The 23,857-nt window shown below is 36.4% G+C and overlaps 1 protein-coding gene across 12 annotated transcripts in view; it reads right to left on the minus strand.

Moving 5' to 3' along the window:
* LOC145967851 (ras-related protein Rab-37) overlaps positions 1 to 23,857 on the minus strand; it is a 146,936-nt gene that overhangs the window by 28,477 nt on the left and 94,602 nt on the right. For 2 of the 12 annotated variants that reach the window (XM_083092875.1, XM_083092871.1), the window contains exon 1: positions 10,294 to 10,532. The exons of 5 other annotated variants lie outside the window; for them this stretch is intronic. The gene's annotated coding sequence lies outside the window, so the exon portion shown is untranslated. Of the gene's footprint in view, positions 1 to 408; positions 923 to 2,603; positions 2,845 to 10,293; positions 10,533 to 23,857 lie in introns of those variants that run through there. 5 more of the 12 variants (XM_083092873.1, XM_083092870.1, XM_083092872.1 and 2 more) reach the window with 4 other exon arrangements.

The following is a 23,857-nucleotide window of genomic DNA, read 5'->3' on the forward strand; positions in this document are numbered from 1 at the left end:
GTGGATAACGAGATACGCGAACGATCATTTTTCACTTCTTAACCATGATTGCTCTCGCGACTGTCGTCACTTTATAATCGACTCACTTACACGATTTCTCTACCTATAATCCCGCTCTGTATTTAAATTCCTTTCTATGAATATTAAAGTATACAGCTCTATACTTTCGGGATATTAAATGCATTTACTTTTGTATCGTCGATAAAAAATTGAACCTCCGAACGAAACGCAAAACAGAAAGAGAAAGAATCATAATTCAAAATGATACAGGTAAGATCCAGCAACGGTGGATTATTTTTTAAGTAAGAAACTGAATTTGATCCTTTTCGGAATAAATTATGAGACTTCATGATAAAATCACTAAATTAGTTTCTTCAACTCGTCACATTGGCACATTCTTCGTCTCACGTGTTTGCACGATAGAGCAGCTTTCGCGTTTCATTCAGGCAACATACCGGGCATAGAGACTCGCGCACTTTCTTCTCGAGAGCCGGATAAGAAACGCGGCCGGAATGAGCGGAAATCGAAAGCCGCGAAGGAGTTTCACGTAGCGGTCGCACGCGCGAGACGGTAAGCGCGCACACACGCACGCACGCACACGGACGCAACTCTCATTATAGCCGCGCGTAATTTCACGATGAAAATATCGCCGACGGTCTCGAAGGCCATCGCGCCGATAAGGTCTTTATTACGCGTTGCCGCGAAAATTCGTCGAAAAATACACCCACGCGGCGTAGAATCATCGTCGCTCGTTCCCTTTCACGGGACGGTCGCGAATCGAGTGACAAGGGGACCGGGAGTCGCGACAATCGTACGTCGGGACACACGATAGATGCACGGCGAATCGCTTTGTGGCGACTATTTCCAGAGACCAGGCGTCGTCACTCGTAGGTGAGCGAAGGGCGCTCGTGACGGGGTGGGGACGAAAGGGAGTAGAACGGGTAGGATGGGGGGGCAAGCGCATGGACGGGGTGGATCGTCGTCTGTGGGGTGCAGCGGACGCGGGAAGAACGAAGGGAGTGCGCGAGGGTAAGTGCATCGGCACGGAAAATGTGTCGGTCGCAGAAGACGCGTTTGCCGGACGCCGCACAACGCGTTGCTCGTGTGAGCAACCCCCACCCTCTCTTCTTCCCGCGTTTTACTCCCTTTTTTTATTCTTCACTTTTTCTCCCTTTTTTTTCTTCGTCGGGACTGGTTTGGCGACCGACGAGATTCTTCTTTCCTCGGTTAACAACACCCGGAGCCGCGCCGCGAAGAACGGAAAAACTTAATGAGATTGTTATTTGCGGGTGGGAATAATTCGAATCGGTAGAGATTAATAATTTCCTATAAGTGCAATTAATTATTATTATTGAAAAGTAATAAATAATCACTAATGATCTTAGTTATAAGTATCTTAGCTATAAATTAGTGAAATTTCAATGAAAGAATCTTATTAATGATAGTGTTTTAATCAGATATTTTTAAATGTCTTATATTATAATGCTAGATATGAGATATAAATTTATAGCAATGTATTTTTTAAAAATAAATATCTGAAATTGACTAAAAGTTTTGCTCATTTTTTATGGATTTATCACATCTTAAAAAAATGCAATTTTAATATTAGTTATATATGAATATGAAAATTTCTTTTAAAAATGTAATTCAAAATTAAAAACCATATCTTGCAAATGTATATTGCTGATTTTTCAGTGAAATCTTATTGTCATTAGAAGGAAACGCAAAACGGATAAGCAAAGTTAATGTTTTCATTGAAGATTAATAGAATATTTATTGATCCCTGAAATTGTGTATCATACAATTTAAGAGATACTGAAACACGTTATTAATTGGCAGAAATGTGCACGTTCGAAAAATGTTAAAATTAAAATGGATAGTCCCATATATTCTGGGTTATAAATAATAAATTTTTTAAAATAATGAACATTCTTTAAAATGCTCGACAAGATATCTAAACATGAAGAATGCGTTATTAAAAATAATTCGGAGGCGATTAAGCCGATACTCAATAAATCTCCACTCGGTTTGAGCGATAATTCGAAAGAGACAGACAGACGCAATATACAGTAGTCATGATGGAGCGCTTTAAATCTGAAATTTAACTCCGTGGGATACATATGCCGTCCATTATTTGATATAACAAGTACATCACGTGAATTACAAAACAGGACGCAGCCGTATCACGACGGATATTTGCGCTCGCTTCAAAAGGTATATATATATATATATATATATATATATATATATATATATATATATTTCGCAAATATGAAACATCCTGATTTATTCAGTCGGCAACCGGATCGCGCGACCGTAAAACCGCGAAATAATTTCATAAATCCCGATCGAATTCGATTAATAGCGATGTTTACAATATTCTGCTCTAATAATACATGTATATCTCCTGTTCAGGGAAATAATACCGGAATCATCAATTATAATTCATTTATCCACTGCGCGAGAATTGTAGTAAATAATAAATCCTTCCCTATTCGGGACACTTTATTTATATTATGCGTAAAAAATAGATTCTAATAAAGCCGCGTTAATTACACAATTAAAAAATTCTATTCGCAAAGCATTATAAACTAGGAACAAACGTGACGTTGGAGTCATCATCGAGTCGAAGGCAACACAAACGTACTACACGATCGTGTACAAAACTCATACTTGGTCGAGCGATCCCCTGTCAATCACGCAATCTACTCCGCTTGTTTCCGGTTTCCGTTTCCACACTTTGAACGTGCGTATTCGACTCGATAAATTCGCGAGAAGGGACAGTTTTCCGCGACTCCGATGCGCGACTCTTTCTTCCCTCCGGCCAATCGGCCTCGCGCATAACTGACTTGCAACACGAGCGATTGTCCCAGCATGTGCCCGCACCGATGAAATTAACTCTTATCGCCTTTATTGCCCATTGTTCGCGTTGTATACGGCGAGCAGAGGCTGATTTCCTACCTCGTTGAAGCATACATGTACATTCACGATAACCGGCCCGAACCGTCATTCCTGACGACTAGTTTGACTTATTACCAGAGTCGATAACATTCCTCTTACGAAAATTAAGTTAAACTTCATTTAGAGTTACATGTAACATTTATAGATAAAATTATAGGTTAAATGTTATAGATTAATAATTATATGTATAAAATTTATAGATACATATTATCGTATCATTCAGAAATTTTTAACCAAATTTTACTTTCTTTTATTTTATTTTCTTTATCGTTTTTATATATTATATATTATTATTTATATATTTATTTATTATTTTTATTATTATTTATTATATATTATTATTATTTATTACTTATATATTATTTATGGAATGTAAAATGAATTACGGAAATGATTTTCAAATAGCGCGAAACATAGCGCGATAAACTATTAATTATACTATTGATAAACTATTAATTAATAATAATATTTAGAATATCTATCTGTTGAAAAGAGAAAGAAAGAGAGACGGATAATCCCTCGAAACAGGTTGAGCATGAATGTCGCGGGAAGAGCAAAGTAAAAAGAGGGAAACGGAACAATATACTATTTCCAGAAGAGGAAAGAAAGAGTTCGCGAAGATCTCAGCAGGTTTTAACGTGCTTATCTCTTTGTGAAAGTAGGTTACCGCTTGAGAAAGTGAAATATTCGGGTTTGACGTTTCATAGAGATGAATCTCGGAAAAAAATCCCTCGCGCGACGTTCATTACATGATACCATAATTCGTGAATTAATAGGATTTATATATGAAAATTCATCGAAATGGAACCTCTTGCCAAGCTATTAATAGCACATCGTGAATTCATCGTCGATGAAGTCCCAATCGAATCGCGGTTTGCTCCTTTTGCGTGATTTATCCGCAATCGACGAGCGAGCTCTTTTCTCATCGAGATGCCATCATCGTATGAGCGGGAGACGTGGATTGCATCGTAAAATCGCATCGATGCGATATCTGCGATCGAAATTCAAGATGAATATCTCTCCGAAGATCTCTCTCGCGAAGAAATCAAAACTCCCGAGATACGAGTTTGAAAATCTCTCGAGATACACTTACGCTATATCTCGAAACTCGAGGAGCGGAGAAAAAGAGACAGAGAGAATGCGAGGATGAGAGAGGGAGAAAGAGATGTCGCGCTTATAGACACTTAAACACATGCGATTTAAAGTGATGTCATAATCTAATGAGCCGCACACGTTTGACAATTAAGCGAAAGCACACACGTTTCTCGATGATTAATGCAATAATTAGCGCGCGACCTGCGTTCGAAATGTTTATTCTGAAAACAATGCACGCTTCGCGTTGCGACGATTGTATTGAGATCTTTTTCTGGAAATATACAATGGATCAATACGATATCTGATCACCGCCATCGAGTATTTTTATGTCGCACGTGGATAATGAAAAAAATACAGAGCTTTAAGATTAAGCAGATTTTAATATTCCGTAAAATACATAAATGTCAATTGATTCTTAAATCAATTATCTTGACGAACATTAATTTCACCGCGTGATGATGTTACTGAAAATTGTATTAATTGAAGCAACATCATGGAAATACTTTTGTATAACTATAATTAACTCTGTTTGCTAATATTATATTATGTCAGATCTGTCAAAGTTGGATGCATGGATTTTACGTATATTTCTCAAATATTATGTTATTTATATTATTTTCTGAAATCGCAAAAGCAAAATACATAAATACGATATCTCGAGAAATTTTAAAAGATCGAAAGAGGACTAACAAAATATTTTGCAAATATTCCGTATGTTTGTAAGTCGATTTCCAAATTCTCTCAATTCCGCGAACAAAATATTTATTTGATTATGTTTTGACTTTGTTTCCTTTTCCTGTTTGCGCGCTTTGTGCGGAGAAAGAAAAAACTCGTCTTTCAATAAATACATTCTACATATATATACATATAAATATACATACATATATATATCTATCTCTCTTTGTGCGAGGGTGCGCGAATATTCCATGGCATCCAACGAAATGCGCAGATGACGCCAGTTATCATATCCGTTCTACGAAAATAGAGCTAAAGTAAAATCTCTCGGGCTATTTATTCGACAAATAAATAGTTTCTCATCAAATCTCGCGAATATTGTGATGCTTCGCCTCGTCTTTGTGACATTTTTCTGTGCGCATCCAATATATGTATCACGATTTTCCTCATCATCGTCGATCGACAATTTCCCACTCTTCCCATCCCGAATATATTCATTCTTCGAATATATTTGCGAATGAACCCACGTGCGGATCGTTCCTTTCGGTGGAAAGATACGCCAAATTCATGGCTGGTGGTCAAAGTAGCAAAGACTTTCGGTCATAAATTTCGATGATCGACTCGCTTCGCGATTATTCATCTCTCGTACTTATCGAATCGCGCGAGAGAGGCGATTGACGATCTGAAAAATGGCCGTCCTTCGACCTTCGAAACGCCCTTCGCCGAAGGCGACGACGGAAACGGCAAGGTCGGCGACCGTATCGACACCCTCACCCTTGGAAAGCAACGCGGCGGTAAGGTCGAAGCCCTTTCATCTCTCGAAGAAAGAACCAGGAAGTGATCGCGCAGGAGCTCCCCCAGTAAATACATTCGCATTGAGAGGGGGAGAAAGGGAAAAGCATGCGATAATTAACGCGCCGACCGTGGCACGGTGAAGTTTCCGTTTCCGAGGGAGCGAAAGAGATGGAAATATGTCACGTTCTTATTCCACGAAAGATATAGCACCCAAGGAAAAAGATCGCGAGAAATTCGCGAAGCTTATCGAGGAGGAGGAAGGAAAGAATGTGAAATTTATGACTAGAATGTGAAATTTACGATTAGAAAATTAATTGAGATGAAATGATGATTCTTCGCAGAATCAAATATCGACATAAATTAAAAATGTAAAATTGCCTAAAAATTTCTTCTTTCTATTGATATTTCTAAAATTTCTAACGAGTCTCTTCCTGACGCAATTTTCAAGAAACGAAAATATTTGCTACTTCAAAAGCGCAAACGAATCTAAGAAAAACATGTATACGATATGGCGAAACTTTCGGAGCATTTCGACGAGTGCCATTGATTCCAGGTGAATTTGCGAAGTTCGGCGAAGTTGGACCGTTAAAGCGAACCGTTTATCTTTCGCGGAGTTGGTCTTTCGTAAACAGCGCGCAGAATGTGTCGTGATTTCCGCTATAATTTGCACCGTTGTTTACAGCGATGTAGTCGTCAGTACATGGAATTGCGCATTTTTCATTCCGTGTTCCATCAGAAAGAGTATCATTCAGTATTACTCTCATACTTATTACTCTCATAACAAAATACCCATTTTCTAACTTGCTGAAGAAAATAAATTTCGAGTACTCACGTATACAACGTCACGACTGGCTGTCAAGATTTATTTACGCATTTTTCTTACAAATGTTATATGCAAATTAATACTTTTTTTATATACAAATAATATAATATAAAATAATTATAATAAAAAAATATAATTTAAGATATAATATAATAATATAATTTTTTAATGCAATAATGGTACTGTAACAAATAATTAATAGTTAAGTTTGTTAGTCGAATTACAATATATAGTTTTCTCAAAAAATAAAAGAATTAAATCGAGAGAACAACGGAAATTATGTTGCTAATTATAAACTTGTCGCGAGTGCTCGGCAAAGAGTTGCTTTTCATTATCGCTAACGATTGCGATAATGTAGTGCGTCAAAGTGATTTCTCTTCCGTAATTTTTACATCCTTGCGATGAGATAAAAAAACGGATCCGTTCGTGATGTAACGTCCCTGAACGAGAGATGAGATTATTATTGCCGTTGCTTCGCGCGCCGATCACACCGGGAATTCCATTTGCGCTTTCCGGAATACATTAATTCCGATTTAATGACTTCCGAGCTTATACAAGAGCAATAATGTAATCCGAGTAATATCTGTTAGAATTTCGCGCTTACATTAGCAGCTATTCCCTCGGAGGGAAGATTAATAATAAGCAGCGATTCTGGCATAATTTCGCAACTTATGCATGTCTCCAATACAAATATGTCTGCACTCGCGGTATTTGTCGATTCAACTTGTTATCCTTCAAATATAGAAGGATAACTGTTATATTACATTGGAAGAAAAAATAATTGTAATTATCATAAATTATAATTATTTCTGACAGCGACTATATTTAAAGTTATTATTGTTGCATAAGATTAATATTATAGTAGAATAATAATTATAAAAATAGGGATCTCAAGAATAATTTTTTTACCTATATAATTGATCCTTTTTCTCAGAATGAGGGGCAATTTCAAACTTTATATATATAAATAGCATAGGATTTTTTTATAAGCAGAATATTATAATGATGTTCGATTCTCGTTGTACTTGATACAAATATAAATCGCATAATAAAAGTTAAGGTTCTCTCGCTATCGTTAAGACACTGGTTCAATTGTGTGCGAGCTAAATAGATAATTTTGGAATCGTGGCATCTTCAGTCAATTATCTTCCTTCTTCTCTCTCCTTCACATTTTCAACTTTCCTCGCAACTTGACGTTAAAATTCTAATAAAGTAAAAGCCACTGAGAAAATTAACTCAGGAATACGATTTTATCTCCTTTGAAATTTAATTCCTAAGAAGCCGCTCATTTTTAATCGTTAGTTACACGAAAATTAATGTATCTCGTTGAGAAGAAATCGATGTGTAATTATCACATAATTAGAGAATTTGTAATGAAAAAAAATATCCGCGCACAAACTTCTGACATAACATATAAACTACGTTCCACGCATATCAATTCAATTACTACCGAAGGATTGCAATCCTTTGATGTTGATCGAGAGATTATTCATCTACGATTCGACGTTTAACCGATGCCATTTCACTCGACTAATTAAATCGCTAATGAAAGTGGTAATTGATCCCATGTTTGGATGCGATTTGCATCCCTTTCCAATAGCAAAAAGCATCTTGCTCGTATCTCATCTTTCGTTAGGTAATTAATTAGACATCGATTATCTATGAATCTGTTAACGATACCTCGCGAGAATTTCCCTTCCTCTTTCCTTTGTTATATTTTGTCCCATTGGATGCCAATCCAGAAAATATCCATTAATTAGCGTGGGATAATTCATGCGGGTGCACGCGGTAAGATTTACCAATGGTACATATTCCTCGATCGTTCGAAAACGAGATTGACTAATTAATGCAATAACGTACACGTATGACGTGACGGGATTTTATAAATACGTTTCACTCTTTAAATTAAAATTAGCTGGAAAAAAATAATTGAGCATAATTAATCAACAAAATAAACATAATTAACGAATCTTCATTATTTCGAGATTTACCGCTGAAATTAGGATGCGGAGATAGACACGTGTTTTCAGTTGAATTTTAATTATTAATGTTCGATATTGTTTCTCACGACTTCATCGCGCAGATCTAAATAATTACATAATTCGGGGTACGTGAGGGTTATCCTGCACACATTGACCTTCCGCGGATGCAAAGGTCGATATGATTTCCGGAAACTGATCCGGTCCAGCCCGATGAACAATGAAATAATAATGAAACGGTGAATTCGGCGAAGCCCGCGCGACCTCAGGGATCCGGGTTAACAGGAATTATTCTGAATCAGTTACATTTACAATCTGTCTGCAAATTGTGTGCAGAATTGGATTTCGATAGGACGGTGCGTATATAAAATTGGAGGAGAGTCGCGCCAGAATCGAAGAAAAGTATGCGTTTCGTCTCGTGCGACTCCGAATTTAATCGAGTCACTTACTTTGTCAAATTCTCAAACGACACCCTCGCTTGCATTAATAACGAGAGAGGGAATAATCTAGAAAATCTCTCTCTTCTGCCTTTCTCTCTTTTAATATTTAATCAAATAAAGGTAGAACATATAATCAATATTGGTATCAAATAAATATATTTTTTTCTCTAAGTCTTTATTGATTAGGTTTTCTTAATTAAGTTTCAGCTCAAAGAAGATCGATATGTTCGTGAAATTTCGCGTAACAAGAATCGACATATAAGATTGATGAGACGAATAATTTTCGTAGATTTAGTGATAGATTAAATCAAATTAATAGATATATAATATATATATATATATATATATATATATATATATATATATGATAGATATATGTTGTAAAGATAAAGACATTATTTCATAAAAGAATTATAAATAGTATAAATCGATGTCTTTTCAATTTCTTTGCAGTGTTTCCGCTATGGTATAAATAAATAATTTATACCAATTTATTTCTCCCAAATCTTTCTCTCGCTAAAATTATGCGATCATTAAGGATGTAAAAGTTTTTAGAGATACATTTTTACAATTTTGTCCAAGCGAGGAACGATTAGTCAAGATTAATATCGTTGAACCGAAAAACACGGAGGTTGAATCCTCGCGAAGCAGGGGATTTTACGTTAAATTTATCTGGGAAACTTTCGGGGAGAGAGAGAGATACTGAGACTGAGACTGTGCTTGAGCGAAATTGGACGATAAAAACTAACTGCGCTCGACTTTCAGGAGCTATTTCGGCAGATTGTAATTAACCCGGTATTTATCGCTACAACTCTTTCTCGAAATGGACGAACAAGTCGAGCGCGAATTCGAGATTCAACTAGAAACGTGTTAAAAATATACATCGAAATTCCTTTTTCTTATTTTTTCATAGCCTTTCTCTTCTAGCCTTAATCTTATTGTTTTGTTTTTCTTATTCTTTTCTGTTTAAGAGAGAACATTCATTTGCAATTAAGGAGAGTGTAGTTCACTATAAATATTCCACACTCAATTTTCTCGCGAATAATTCCGTCTCTCGACTTTACTCAAAGAAATATATTGTTCATTAAGATATCACGTATATATGTACACACAGCGACTTCTTCATCAATCATTGTTACACAATTACGCCATTTGCATTAATCAAATACCCAGACAACTATACCTCCGAGTGATGTATGTTCGGCGCCAAGAAGATCATAATCTAAATATCGCCTAATATAATTAATGTGTCACAATTTTGCCATTCAAATTATAGATATCAAGAAGTATTTAAGCTCTAAAAACTTGCATAAATACAGATATATTTATTAAAATTTCACTATATTACGAGAAATATCTAAACTACAGATCTTGTGGCAACAAACGATAAAAAAAGATATCCGAGGAAACGATTGCTCGTGAGCGATTTAACACTCTATATATATATCTAAACAAAGAAGAATGCAATATTATTTTTTATAATGACATCGACAGAAGTGAAAGAGAGCGTCACGACACAACTTACGCCGAATTGGTCAAGAAATATCGTAGGTATTTAAATGTATCGCGACGAGAGAAACCGTCGATCGCGACATCGATTGATCCAGCGATAGACAGAGCCAACACTCCACGCGCGTCACCCGCGTCGGAAGAAGCCGAGACGACTTTCGCCACCCCTTTCTCTGCGAAGGGGGAAAGAGAAAGAGAACGTCGAGGCTCCGCGAAACGGTCCCGCGGAACGGCCGCGGATTCGGAAACTGAACGACTTCGACAGTTGGGGGAAACTGTCGGCGCTCACTGTGTGTGACGGCGGGGGTTTCCTACCTACCTACCTACCTACCCACCCCTCCTTCCTCCCTCGCGAGCTGACGGTCCGCGGACCCCCTCCGGGGAGTCTCCTCCGCACCCGCGCCGCTCACCCACGCAGGCAGGCACCCACGAGAGCGCGAACGTCTCGAGCCAGGAACCGTTCGCGTTCCCATGACGACACGCGTGCGTTTCTTCCCCCGCCCCCGCCCCCTTTCCCCGCGTTGCTGCTTCTTTCCGACGCGCACGCGCCACCGACCGGGCACCTCGTGGCAACAGGTTTTGAAGTAGCCTGCGTGTGCCCGGAATCAGGCACACCACGGATCGGGACGAGCGGTCGATACAGATCGAAGTCGCGTGATGCGGCGAGAAAGAAAGAGGGAGAGAGAGAGAGAGAGAGAGAGAGAGAGAGAGAGAGAGAGAGAGGGGCGGAGGGGAATACAACTCGGGTTACGGTCCAGGATCCGGATTATCGTAGCCTCGTAATGCGTGGATTTCGAAGGAATAATGTATGTCGTGGCAGGGAAAAACGATGCAAGTCGAGATCGAAGTGATTTTGCGAGAGCGCGGGAAGACGAGATTTTTTCTTTTCCTTTCTTTTTTTTAAGGCGACAATACGGTTGGGGCGGAATCAAAATTGTTATTACGACGGAGGTTTACGATTCCACCGGGTTGAAAACCACTCTGGGCTTATGCGATGATAGAGAGATATGTATGAGTTTATGCAGGATGTTCCTCTCCCAAAAGAGCTCAACTATTCCCTTGCGATGATGAATTCTTCGAATTCTTCTAAAAAATATATAAATCTTAAAAAAAAAAACAGATATTGTATTATAATATTTAATTATCGAAAAAAAAAACATTTATACCGAATAAAAATATTTAGTTCTTTTAAATTAATTTTTTGTATAACTGATCATCAAATTATTTTGGTTTATTGGAATAATTTTATGTATCGGTATTACTAGGAGAATTACAAGGATTTGTAATTATATCATTTTATATTATATTTGTGTTATATTTATTTTATTTACATTTATTAATTTTATTATATTACAAATATTATATTTGTAATATAATAAAATTAATAAATGTAAATATAAAATAAATATATAACAAATATAATATAAAATAATATAAATATTTAGTAAAATTAATAAATGTAAATAAAATAAATATAAATAAATAAATATAATATGATTATACAAAATCCTTGTAATACTTCTAACAATAACGTTATGTGAAATTATTATACTAAAACAAAATAATTTCATGATCAATTATAAAAAAAATTAATTTAAAAATGTAATATATTTATAACATATTATTATAATTTTATTATATTATATTAATTATATTATATTTATCATTCTGAAAGGAACAAATAGGAACAAAGTACTTAGTAACTGATATAATGTTATAATATTTTGTCCAAATATATATATATGAAAAATATATGATTAGGAAAAGAACTTTAAATTGTGACTCCAATATATCAAACGACTTGAAACTATCGATATGTTTCTTTTCGACATACAATCCTCTTTGTCTGTCCCAGAACTGTCTTGAAGAGAAACGATGTCTATTTGGCAGAGAAGAGAACCGTATAAAACCGATTATCTATAATACTCCTTTGCTGTCTTAAGTTAAACGAGATAGAAAATCATAGAAAACGATTCGCAGAAATTTCGAGAGTCTGATTGATCAGGTTGAAAGCTGTCTCTTATTGTTTGAGAAAGATGCAAGAGAAATCGGAAAGGTGAACCGTTTGCTTCAACGAGGCACTCTAAGTTTTTTCGACGACTCGATAATACGGTCAACAAGCGCTTCTCGACATCGACCTTGCACATTAACAAGCTCCTCGATAATGAGGAAAGTGATCGGTTTCGCGCCGTAAAATTGATGCGATTTGCGAATTTATTTCTTGTGACAATATTACATTAAAATTCTCTTAATTCTTAATTCAATAATGCATTAAATTTAATTTTATTTAATTTTACATGTTTGAAGTCCCATTGTTATTTGTAGTGTATATAGATTTTTCAAATTTCCATCCGCTTTTAATGAATGCGATTTTCTCAAAAGTTTGAACAAGTATTTAGTCAAAACTGTCATACGATTTCCGACGAACAGCATAATTTTTAACAAGTATAAATTTTTAAATTTGCGTTTAAGCCTGGCAACAAAATTAAATATCGATTTTTTCAATAACTTTTTTCTTATAACAAAACGGGGATAAGAATTGTTTCTTATTATATTAATGTACCTCGGACCCATTCGAAATAATGATATCAGGATTGGGTAAGATCGTAAGATAAATCACCACGTGGGGGTGTAAAGGGATCGTAAGGGGAATTGATCGACCTTTTGTTTAGATAACTCGTTTCGCGTCCTTGGACCACCTGGGGTTCCATCCAGAGTTTTCTTGATCAAGGTTTTGTGGATCACCTGGTACTCTGTCAGTGATGGAATCAGTGATTACAGTTGAAATACCTTACACTTTAAAGATATCGGACAATCCCTTAGAGATCTTCTCTATTGAAATCGCATTATTACATGTAACATATTTTTGTTTGTATATTGGACGTCTTGCTCTTTAGTGATAGAAAGAAAAGCAGATTGTTTGTTAATAATTTTTTCAGAAAACAATATGTCTTTAAAAATTCAGTTTTTTGTGAATAATTTGTTTACAATTTTATAGGAATATATAATTGCTATAAGAGAGAGAGAGAGGGGGGTATTAATATTATAATATGTGTAATATATTATTACATCAAGAGATAATTATTAACCAATTAAAGTAGCATAAAAACGCGAAAATTCCCAGTAAGAACAAGGAAAAAATGAGCGAGCTTTGATTTGTTTTTATGGTGCGCACATTGGAACTTCAATTAGCGTCGACGTAGGACGCGAGCTGTATCATCGAACAGATCGATACACAGTACCTATTAGAACATCAAAGTGTCAAATACGAAAAAAAATCGTTTCTCGCCGATCCACGTTTTTTCTCGTCGACATTCGTGGAATGCGAACAAATTGGCTCCGAACTCTTCTCCATGGAAATCATTCCTCTCGTTCCAGGAAGCAAAAAGCTACACTCGTCGCTCGTTTCTTTTCGGCAATATTCGATTTATACGGTGTCGCCCTTTCCGCGCAATTGGAAAATTTATGCGCATTGGTTTCTTTGCTCGTCTCGATCACTGCTCGAACAAGATTTTTTTTTACCGAATAAAAAGATTTACGAGCGCGATTGACGTTGCTCTCGATACGCGATCCCTCTTATTCGTGAGAAATAAAATATCTCTCGGAAATGGAAAGGGGGAGGATGGAAAAGTTATGGAAAAAAAAGGTTTATAAATTTTTTCGTATATGATGTACAAAGGGAAAAATGATTTGCAACTCTTAAAATATCGATAATGGATTATTCATTCTATCAACGAATAATTAAAGCTTTTGCAACGATCCCTATATAGTGGGTAAGCAATCCGTGTTTCCAATAAAAAAAAATATATTATTTGAACTCGAATTTCTCGTCCGATTTCGGAAAATATTTGAACAGCTCTCGGATTTTAAATATTTCATACGCAAGTTCCCATAAAACGTTTGATAGTTTGGCCAGTGTATGTTTCGTATTTCATTTAATCCACAAATATTTCGAAAATATTGTCACTTAAAAAAAAAATTTTTTTTCGACAAAAATTACTCTCACAACAAAATTTACTCGTAACTGAGATATTAATTATTTACCGAAACGCGACGTCATTAGCAAAGTACGAATTATATATGTTGCGGTATTTACAATCCGACAGCTGCCTCGTTAAATAAATGAGCCGCATAGGCCGGATATGAGTAACGGTAATAATAATTGTACGGATGTGCGCGCATACGGTGCCGTTTCAATTATCACAATCCATCATTACGAACTCGATATTATCCACAATCGTTGACGCACACGATCGATCATATTTAGAGGAAAAGGGAGTATCTTTTCCATATGTTGCATTGTATTGGAATTACGTAAAATATCTGCTAATTACACACGCGTATTTTATACGGAGTCATTGAAACAAAAAATCATATCACACAGATGAGTAATATATATTGAATAATAGCGTGTTGAAAAATTTAACCTCTTGCATATTGCTACGGGAAATACGAAACTACAATGTTGATACCAGACACATGCATAAATCATAAAAAATGCTGCAGATTTATATTCCGTATAATATATCGTATAATATAAAAGAAATATGTTGCAATCAAGGTTTATGAATATATTGGCATCACACTTAATGATAATATCAATATGTAAACTAATGGTTTTATTTCTTATGACAAGGCGTATTTGCTTAATAGAAACTGCGGTTATGTGCAAACAAAGAATCGCAAGTAACAATACTTTTTATCAAATTTTCGATTAAATCCTTAAGTGCGATAAACATTCTTTTTGCCAAGAATATATTGTTAGTTACAATATATTTGCGAGATATTGAATTGTATGTAATTAATTTTTAGATATAACGATTATAATTAATAGTCTTTTATATACATATACAATTATATATATATATATATTTATTATTATATATTTATTGATTATAAATAATTCTAATATATGATATAACATAATTGTATAAAATAATTATATAACATAATACGAGATTACATATGTATACATACATATGTATATATTTAGAATTCTACAATTAAGGATTTTCTTTAATGCCCAAAAATTCAATATTTTTAAATTGAATTAGCATTTAAATAATAAGCTTACTGATGAATTTCGCGATGCAAATCAACTTTTTATAGACTGAACGGAGATCTTCCCGTTTACGAACGTAGACTTCGAGTTTGCCTCGATTTTCGCAACGACGACGGACGTTACGCAACCTTAATTACGCAGGCCTTGATGCAACATTAAGGCGATTACCAACGCACACAGCCGGCATTATCGCACGCATAGTGACGGTGGCCTCTAGTCCGACAATTATTGCAAGCGACACATCGCAAATAGCTCCTATGCACGGCGATGAACCGCGTCGCATCTTACTAACGTAAGTCCATCTCAACGTGACAATAGAAATTACCGTCAAGAATGTCGGGAAACCGATACCATCTGCGGAATATACTCGCGAATTCCTCGCACCGTTGTCTCTCTCCTCGAACGACAATGTGATATTCCCAGGAAGCCCTCGAAAAGCCCTCTTTATACCAGCGAATCTCGACTCCGATATCGAATATACACTCGAAGATGTACCCGTGAATGAATATTCCCGCTGCTGTTTATTTTCATTTCCGAGCAAACTCTCTTCTTCAATTTTAAGACTTCCTATGAATAAGTATAAGTGCGGAATAAATCAGGCAACAATAGAGGAATGTTAAAATTAAAATGATATGTATGTAATTCGAAGTAAAATAAACTTGCACTCGACAAATTAAGAGGATGATGATATTGTTCGCTACGAGCCTTTATTTGTATAAAACTGCTTGAATTCGCAGAACTCTCTCTACCTAATATACGCTAACCGCGAAATTCCATTTCGCAAATTCCCATTCCGGATCGGCGAACTTGGCGGTTACGCGAATCATGCACTTGACAGCTTCGCTTACAAACGATCGTCAATGTTATAAATGTGCGTCAATCTGTTGCAGCGTGGACCTGTGGACCTCCCGCAGAATTTCCCTTTCTATATCCTCCCTCTTTGCTCCCTTCCCCATATATTATATAGATCGATGATAATCATATCTAATGGAATGCGGGACATTAACGTTTGTCGCGCGTAATTAACGTTATTAAATCGTTTCTCTGATTAGCACAATTTGAGCTTCGTAGCATTTCAATTTGCAGATCTTCGTTTCTTAATTTTTCTCGCTTTCTAATCCAAATCGTGAAATCGAAGACTTTCAGAGCTTTCGTTTCATTACGTTGTATGTCTTTTTTATTAATGCAAGTTCGGATTTTCTTTTTTTTTATGTTTTATCAATTATTTACAGAAATTTCAACGTACGCGGTTTTTTCTCTCTCTTATCTAATTCTTTCTTACACGGATACACAGAGACTGAAAAGATGAAGACGGATAAAATCTGCTATCGGGCGTCCCAGTGCGAGGGAAACCCAGAGACCGAAGTTTATTACCTCAACTCTCAAGCAAAGAGAGAAGGAAAAAGGGATAAAGAGAGAAAGAGAGAATGATAGCAGCAACATAGTAGCGCGTATAAAAAGAGATAAGTGTCATCATCATCAGCTACAAAAATTAATAAAGCATAAATACAGGAGGGTGACGTGTGCCGACGCAGCGTATTTAATACTGACAGAGGGGTGTTGATTTCGCGCGAAAGGTTAATTAAATGCCAATCGCTGAACTTGACCCGGCGCAAAATGATAAAACGTCAGCTCTCTTTCTTTTTAAAGGACCAGTTGCGCGTAAACGCGACGATAAATTATTCGCCTTCCAAGAGAAAGGATACGATTACCTGACCGTCTCTATTTCGGTTAAGAAAAGGATCCCGCGGAATCCTTATGGAAAATGGCTTTCGGTCAAATATTTCGAAACTTTGCAAAAAGATAGTTCTCAACATGTAGATTAAAAGTGTCCATGGGCATGAAGCTCTAAAAATTCGAGATTTTCAGCTACAGTCATCCAAAGTGGTAGATTTTTTAATTTCTGCAGCATATTCCGAAGTTTGGCAACGGTAGCTTATCTTAGTTGGGTGAGATTTTACAAAAAAGTAGTAAATACAAAAGTTTTGTAGAAACAAAAAAAGCAAAAAAAGCAACAAAAAAAGTAACTCTGCCATTGACAGTTCCAAGCCTGTATTTAAAAAGAGGAGGATAAAATAACAAATACATGTATATATTTTCAATCTGTCACACACACACACACACACACACACAATTAAGGCAGTCTACTTAGCACAAAAAATCATAAATCAGATAGTCTTGATAATTCTCATGCTTCCTACATGCCTATGTTTCTTAAACTTTGAGGACTTATAACTTTCACTTTCCCCAACGTAAAAAGCTTTTCATAGGATGTTTTGGAAAGCTCTCGATCGCAACTATACAAATATGCAATCAAAAAAGTGCGAAGCTCTGGCCCAAAAATCAACCTTATTGGTTCAAACTCCTTCAAAAATCTACCACTTTGGATGGCTGTAGCTGAAAATCTCGAATTTTTAGAGCTTCATGCCCATGGACACTTTTAATCTACATGTTGAGAACTATCTTTTTGCAAAGTTTCGAAACATTTGACCGAAAGCCATTTTCCAAGGATTCCGCGGGATCCTTTATCATCATGATATTGCACATGAAACGCACGTAATCTCTATTGTCGCGAACGACTTCAATCCATCACTACTAAAAAGGGGTGTCCCCCCTTTAACTAAATTCTCTCTTATGTATAGCGACATGAAAACTCGGGATATAGAAAACATATAAGGGCGCCTCCAGCCGTATAAACGAAATGTGTTTCCCCGCCGTGACGAGGATGGGGGAGAACCGAGTTCCTTTGGGCAAAAAGAGGAAGGAAACACGGAAGGGGGAGAAAGGGGAGTTATTTGCACGCCGCGTACGGTCAGACGACTTCGTTCGTGCCACCCCTCGCTGGCAGATGTCGGATGTCTTTCTGACATGGGACCGCGTACATGGGCCTCCCACTCTCTTTCTCTCTCTTTCATTCCTTTTCAAAATGGCAGAAGTATAAAGTACTTAAGGGCGTGGGCCCGCTCGTTCCGACCGTTCACGCCTGACCTTTTCATCGTGGGCCCGGACAAAGGGATAGGCGCGACGGGCTCTAATGCGTGAATCTCCACGGGGTTCAACGGAGTGGGAGGCCCCTTTGGAACGGACCGCTCGAATTTTTGCACAATCACCTTTTTACGATGGTCAAGACGCCGATAAAAGATGTATACACGCAAATTTTCAATAAAAGCGGTGAATACAAAATCCATAAAGAAATGACGGACGAATTTTTATTTAAGTAATTTAAGTTTGAAAAGGAGGGAGAAATTTGAAAAAAAGAATTTAAAAATTTTTCGCAATCATATGATTATGACATATCCAGTGATTTATATTTTGTATTCGTTCAAACAACTTTCGAGAAGCGAAAATTCCCCAAAAAATGAGCCAGCTATAATCTGTTATCAACGGCACAGTTCCAATTAATTATTATTAAACGGCATTCGCTCAGAGCGAGAGGGGGGGAGAGGGGGAGAAAACCGCAAACAAACAAGAAAGTTGATATCCCGTTTGAAATCGCGATCATCAAACAATGGAAGCGCAACTCAAACATCGCGCCGCTCCTAATTTAATCCCTTTAATCGATAGCCACGGCCGCACGTGGCCGATTATTTTCGAGGGAAACGTTCGCGCGCGTGCACAATATCGAAAACCAATAATCAACGACAAATGTTGCCGAGCCCTCCCTTCTTTCCTTCCTCACCTCGTCTAGCATCACACACTGATCTTCCAGCGACGCGTAATTTACACTCGGCCTCGATTAAATTACACCCGGAGCAACAGGCGGATGTGCATGCGTGAAGGAAAGGGCGAGTGGGGGAGGGGGATGAGAATTAATCTCCGACGCAATTTATCGCGCTCGCACGTCATCTGAAAGAGCAATAATTCGACTATATTATCGATAATTCGATTATATGAACATGCGACGGACGAATCAGCTCGCTATTCGCGTCGACGAATTTATGGCAAACTGAGAAATCACATCGGGATAAGAAACGTGAGAGGAAGACGCGATGTCCTCTCTCGATCGAGATTAATCCTTAAGTTGGTGCGTGGATGCTGCGCAAGATTTTTTAAATTTTCATTGTAGGTAATGTAAATTTTTACGGATGACGTCATCTCGTGTCTTTCCAATAAACTCTACTGATCGAATCGAGCGTAATGTTTTTCCGCCACGAGATTCTCGTCGATTAAAGTTTCCTGGAGCATCCTAGCATATCCCATCCAATACATATGTAATTAAATGTTTGAACGGAATATAAGAAAAATAAAGGATATAAAAGAGATTATAGTAAATATTGAATTAAATAACAACAAATTTCAATAAAAATTATGTAAACAATAAACTTTTAAAATACAGCAAAATTCTGTGAATATTCTATTTTTTCCACTATTTTTTACTAGTTTAAAAAATAAAATGAAATGGAGAGTTTTTAAACTAATATTTAAGAAACAATAATACGAGCTTGTTTTTATTTTATTTTTTATCTTCTTGAGAAAACAAATACTGAAATCAACGATTTTTTTAGAATGTTTAGATGGAATGCAAGAATCGACTAACATGTGCATCTAATTCGTTGCTGATTCAAATAGAGAGGCAATCAAATTTTCTATGCAAAAACCTTTGCCAATATAAGACTTCAATTCCTAAAAATCTATTAAATTTCCTATCTTCTTCTTCTTTTCTTTCTCGCTCTTTATCGGTACGATTCTCCGAAATCTCCCCGAAATATCTTCGTTCACTCGATGATGGAGCAACAAATAAATGAACCAGGGAAGTTTTTTCGACGCGCGCGCGAAATCTTAACGAAAGCGAATCGATATAAATATTGATAAGTAGCACGGGAAAGCACGAAGAAGCAGGGGAAGAAGAGGAGGAACAAGAAGAAGAACACGAAAGGCGGAGTGGAGCAAAACAAACGCGGGAGAATGAGAGAGAGGGAAAGGAGAGGAAGGCCAAGTTCGTGACCAGAATAACGTTCTCGAGCCTCTCTCGTAAGTTGGCGCATATATAAGAGCAAAAAGGTACACATGAAACGATTCGAGCAACGCCGTCTAGAGTCAGCGACTCACTCGTTCCTACTTATAAGCGTTTCTCTCTCTTTCTTTCGTTAGGAAGCAACCATGTGAAAAGAGATTGACGATTAAATCGCGCTTCGGAGGTATCCCATAAGAGAAAAGGGAACGCTAGATCTCTCTGCGTCACGAGAGAAATAGATCTCTACAAACGAATCTATAAAGATGGGAAAGGAGGAGGGAAAAATGAAATTTATGGGATACATCTCGTTGTTTAGAAATATCCTGTATCTCCCCGAAAAATCTCCATGTAATAAATTTATACTCGGAAATTGATTGCAATTATATAAAATTTCGACGAATCCGATTAATGTGATATGGACCGATATAATTTGCGAATATAATTCGAATATATCCGAGAGATGCGATATCACTGCGGTATCAATTATCTCCCGATCGAAAAAAAAAAAAACGTTGAAACGAGCGATCCCTCGTAGCAATTTTCCGGAAATGGATTCCACACCTTGTTTCGGCATCTGGCTTTGAGTGGCTTTCGATTAAGCCGGAGATTCGAAATGATTTTTATGATTGAAGCGCCGGAAGTACAATTAATCGATTAGTCAATTTAATTGAACAGATACTCGAGTGCATTTCCGGCGAGTTTTCGAGGAAGGATTGCACGATTGTTTCGCCTCTCTCGCTTCTCTCGCGTTTCTTCCATCATAAATGCCGTGATCGTAACGTCAAAGCCCACGGGTGTTCGCTTCGAATAATTGTCGGCAACGCGCGGTGCTTATAATTAAAACATTCTTCCCGCAGAGATTTCTCTCGCTTGCTTTATAGTCACGTCGCTCCAATGTCATAAAGCAATCAGGAAATCCCTCAATCTGTAAATAGATGATGCGAGCGATCTTCGTTACGATATGAAAAGTAAGAAAAAAAAACGAATCGTGTGTGTTACTTTATAATTGTAAAAACGGCGTTAAAGTGTCAATTAACGTTAATATAAATTAATATTTTCTAAATGAACATTTTTTTGCATCGACATATTATATAATGAATCATATGGAGAGAAATTCTATGTTGAAAATAAATTGAAAATCCATAAAAGATAGAAACGATTATTTATGTGCTGATAAAATTACATATAGGTAATTATTTCTGAATATATAATCAATAATTTTGTATTAAAAATTATGTTATTACATTTATTAATTCAAAATACTTTTTTGGAATCGCAAAATTCATTTAACATATTCATTTAACATTCATTCATTCCCATTGTTATTATACAAAAATTTAATATTTTAAATTTAAACGGCGATCTATCTCTCCTTCTGGAATTATCTCTTACATAATATAGTAAGTAATAGATTCAAAAAAATTTTTTTTTATTTATAGCTAGTTTTCTCCTTTAAGTGCGTTTTTTCCTAAATCTCGCTCAATAGCGACATGAAAAATGACAAAAACTTTGGCAGACACGTGCAGCAAAATTGATATTCCCAAGTGTACAGGCAATTTGGCAAATATTCTGGAAATCGCGTCTCGCCTCGGGACTTTTATGGGCGCGAAAGAGGAAAAGGGACGGATTCGGAACGCGGTGAAAAGAAGGAACCGAATCTGCTTCGTCACGTGGCACAGCCTAACTTGGCACTCTTGGACCGAATGATTTATTGCCCGCCTCCCTCTCGTTCTTCCCCTTTCAACCCTCGATTCTTTGACGAGCGTGCAACCCATCCTTACCAAACTCTCTTTACTCTCCCTCGCTGCCTCTCGAAAAATTATAACCAACTTTACTCCCGCCTTTCATTCCTCATTTCGCCGGCTATCGATGCTATTGAGCCTAGTCGACATTTTATCGATGAGACTCGAATTCAGGAAAATAATGAAGCGCAAGTTTTCGCAAGTAATTATCGATATATATTTCTAAGAAATAGCAATTTTTTTAAGTCCCGGCGGAGACCGCTTTCTACGCGATCTCATTCCAGATATCTCTGTGACATCTTACTTGATTTTGCGCATCTAAAAGGAGAGACCATCGCTTTTTTCCGCGAAATCACGTGCGACTTCTCTTTAGGTTTCCTTTATTCATCTCTCCCTCATCCCTCAACTCTCAACCCCTCGTAGCTTTTTACCCTAAATATCTCAATGTTGAGTGGAGGACTCTAGTCGTACGCTTTGTCTTCTCCTCTTTCATATCTTGTCAAAGATCGCACTGTGACGCGTTTTCTCCGTTTTCTACGCTACTGAGTTTCAATGCGATCACGGTCCATTTTATCTCTTTGTCACTACGAAGCGTCGCGATTTCACCAACGTTCTCTTTGAGAGAGAAAAAGAGAAAGAGAGAGAGAGAGAGAGATTTGTGCCTCATATTTATAATGAACTTGGAGTTTATCATCCCACCACATTTCACACTCAAAGGAAATGAGGATTGAAAAGCACAATTAATAGCGATGTTAATGAAATTTTAGTAGAAGTTGATAGAAAATATGAGAGAGAGAGAGAGATATTTTTTCATTTGAAAGATTATAAAAACTGATAAAATAAAATTACATTACATTTTCCATGTTAAAATCTCTTCGTAACTGACAGCGAAAAAACATGCGGTATGTTTCAAAAATTTATTATTTTCAAAACATTATTTAAAAATATATCTTATATACACACATGTACGTAAATTACAAAAAATTCTTCTTTTCACATTAAAAACTTTCAAGAAATATTTGAAACATTCAATCGATTTCGTAAAAATAATTTTAAGTAATATTAAAAAATAAGATTAAATATATATTTAGAAAAAAATATATATTTTTATGAAATAAAAAATGTGCATATTCGCAAGCTAATAAAGTGACTTTACTCAATTGCGTAATATATACTTGGAAACTCGTCGATAAGCGATTTAATGCAAATCATATCAATTGCAGATAACCGTTAGACGGAACCTAAGTTATGTAATAAGAGAATCAATTGACATAATTCTGAGAAATTTCAATATTAATTATTTTCACGTATTTATCGAATAATTTTTTATTAAATATTCAGCATCATCGAAACGAAGTAAATTAAGAATCCACACGTTTAATGTCACATGTCTCATACCATTCGTATACAAGTTAAAGATAATGTTAGGATTTTAAAGATAACGCAATATTCACTTATCGAGCAGGATTAATTAATAAGATAAACGTATACGGTAAGCATTTAATTAATACCGTCTCGACTCTTCGTCCTTGAGTGAACATTGATCAACTACAACGGTATTTAACTTGGCCCGGAATTCAGAGTAATTAATTAGTTTGAACCATCGATTATCTCTCGGAATGGATTAATACCTATTGAGCGAAACATTTACGTTAATTACGCGAGATACTTAAGTCGTCTCTCTTAATTGCATCGTAACAAGTTACGTGAGCAATAAGGATCTTCGCCTTAAATTAAAATAACAAATATAATCAGTATTCTCTGTGCGAATGCTTATTTATAAACTCTAATGGGCTTTTTAAAGTAAGATAAGTTCAGATAA

Source organism: Camponotus vicinus, unplaced genomic scaffold, assembly GCF_025532165.1.
Source record: "Camponotus vicinus isolate PSW18456_S1 unplaced genomic scaffold, iyCamVici1.0 SCAF_3, whole genome shotgun sequence".
Taxonomy (NCBI): Eukaryota; Metazoa; Arthropoda; class Insecta; order Hymenoptera; family Formicidae; genus Camponotus; species Camponotus vicinus.